Genomic DNA, 2,515 nt, shown 5'->3' on the forward strand with positions numbered 1-2,515 from the left:
GGGCGTGGATTCCGATTGTCAGCGATGTTTCCACAATGGAATGGTTTTTTTTTTGGGAAACTTTTCCTGCCTATTTGGGAAACATCGGGGGACCCTCCGGATACCTTCACTTACATTTGGGAAACCTGTTTTTGACTAGTCTCACCTGTTTTTTCACCTGTTGGGGGCAGTGTTGTCCACATATGACATACGAGTTACTAAGTGCCACATGGGAAACATCCTTGTCCCCGTACTCCTCCGAACTCATTTTCTCCTCCCGCACCTCCCAAAACACCTCACGGCCCTACTAAATCCTCAGGGGGCACAGCCGAACACCCTGAGAGTCCATTAAGACTCTGAAAGCCAATGTATCGTGTCTCCCGGCAGTCTTTCCGAAGGTCTAGCATAGGGGGTGGTCTGATTTTTTGGCGGATCATCCCCACGATGGTCTAGACTCCGCGGTGTGTCCGAAAAGGTGTTTTTGGACTGTAAAGAGGCCTTTGTTAAGGTGTAGCTGGACCATGGGGGGTTAACATGCAGCTAGGGGGCTGAAATTCGGTGCACACCTTCTCCCAGTGACCCCAATGCAACTTCTAAAGTTTCGTCTCTCTAGGTACAACACAAAGTGCGTTGTGTCCGAAAACGTGTTTTTGGAGTGTAATAAGGCCTTTATTAAGGTGTAGCTGGACTATGGGGGGGTTAACATGCAGCTAGGGGGCTGAAATTCGGTGCACACCTTTTCCCTGTGACCCCCATGCACCTTCCAAAGTTTCGTCTCTCTAGGTACAACACAAAGCGCGGTGTGTCCGAAAACGTTTTTGGAGGTGCGCTCCTAGCTTCAATCCCGGGCCTTTGGGACTCTGGACGCAAGTGTATCCAAAATGTCCCCCTGTTTCCCTAATGTCCCAATACCCACATGTCCCTTGGCCGGGTTTCCTTATTGTCCCTTGGGGACATCTGGCATACCCTTCAGGGACTTTTGGGCAACTTTTTGGACTTGTGCTTTTTTTTGTTAGGCCTTTTCGGTTAACATGCAGCTAGGGGGCTGAAATTCGGTGCACACCTTCTCCCAGTGACCCCAATGCAACTTCTAAAGTTTTGTCTCTCTAGGTACAACACAAAGTGCGTTGAAATCCGAAAACATGTTTTTGGAGTGTAATAAGGCCTTTATTAAGGTGTAGCTGGACTATGGGGGGGTTAACATGCAGCTAGGGGGCTGAAATTCGGTGCACACCTTTTCCCTGTGACCCCCATGCACCTTCCAAAGTTTCGTCTCTCTAGGTACAACACAAAGCGCGGTGTGTCCGAAAACGTTTTTGGAGGTGCGCTCCTAGCTTCAATCCCGGGCCTTTGGGACTCTGGACGCAAGTGTATCCAAAATGTCCCCCTGTTTCCCATATGTCCCAATACCCACATGTCCCTTGGCCGGGTTTCCCTATTGTCCCTTTTCATTGGATGTATCCAAAATGTCCCCCTGTTTCCCAGATTTCCCAATACCCACATGTCCCTTGGCTGGGTTTCCCTAAGGTCCCTTGGGGACATCTGGCATACCCTTCAGGGACCTTTGGGCAACTTTTTGGACTTGTGCTTTTTCTTCTACTTTTATTCAGGTTTATTTCACCTGCCCCAAACTTTTGTTTATTTCAGGTTTATTTCACCTGCCCCACACTTTTGTTTATTTCAGGTTTATTTCACCTGCCCCCCACCCAGTATTAACCCCAGAAACAGTAAACACACCAAAAAGTATATTTCAAAAAATGTATTTTAACACAGAACAAATGGAAGGTAGGGATGGGATGGGAAGGGGAGGACTTTATTGGGGGCTTACTAATTAAAGGTCAAGGGGATTGGGAAAAGGCCAGGGAGAACACGAACTACACTGCACACAAGAACAAGAAAAACAAGAACATATAAATAACTATTTACATAGAGGCCTATGGGGGCCTACGGCGCCTCCTCGGCCGGCTCTGCAGCAGGCGCCTCCTCCTCAGCCGGTGCCTCCTCTGCCGATGCCTCCACCACCGGCACGGCCTCCTCTGCCTCCATCTCCTCTGCTGTCGCCGACGCCTCCTCCGCCACCGGCACGGCCTCCTCTGCCTCCATCTCCTCCGCTGTCGCTGACGTCTCCGCCGTCGCCGACGCCGACGCCGCTGCCTCCGCCTCCGCATCCATTCTTGCCTGGAGCGAGAGCCGAGCGAGAGGCTTGTGGCCCCTCCGCACCATGTAACGCAGGGACCTCTCGCTCGGATCTTGCTGCTGAAGGTGGGCCTTGAGCCGCATCATGGTGGCCTTGAATGGGGTGATGACCACCTTTGGGCTCTTCATCTGGGGGAGAAAAGACAGTTGGGTTAGCATTGACTTATTAACATTGACTTTTTAACAAGTGTATACAAGTGTGAGTGATCGGAGCTTACCTTGGCCTTTGGGGTGAGGACAGCGGGAACGTCCTCTGCCTCACTCCCCGCCTCGTTGCCGCTGTCCACGAGGCCTGGCATCCCGACGGCCTCCTCCTCTCCGCTTTCCTGCTGAGGCCTGC

This window comes from Sardina pilchardus, chromosome 4 (genome assembly GCF_963854185.1).
Source record: "Sardina pilchardus chromosome 4, fSarPil1.1, whole genome shotgun sequence".
In the NCBI taxonomy this organism is placed as follows: Eukaryota; Metazoa; Chordata; class Actinopteri; order Clupeiformes; family Clupeidae; genus Sardina; species Sardina pilchardus.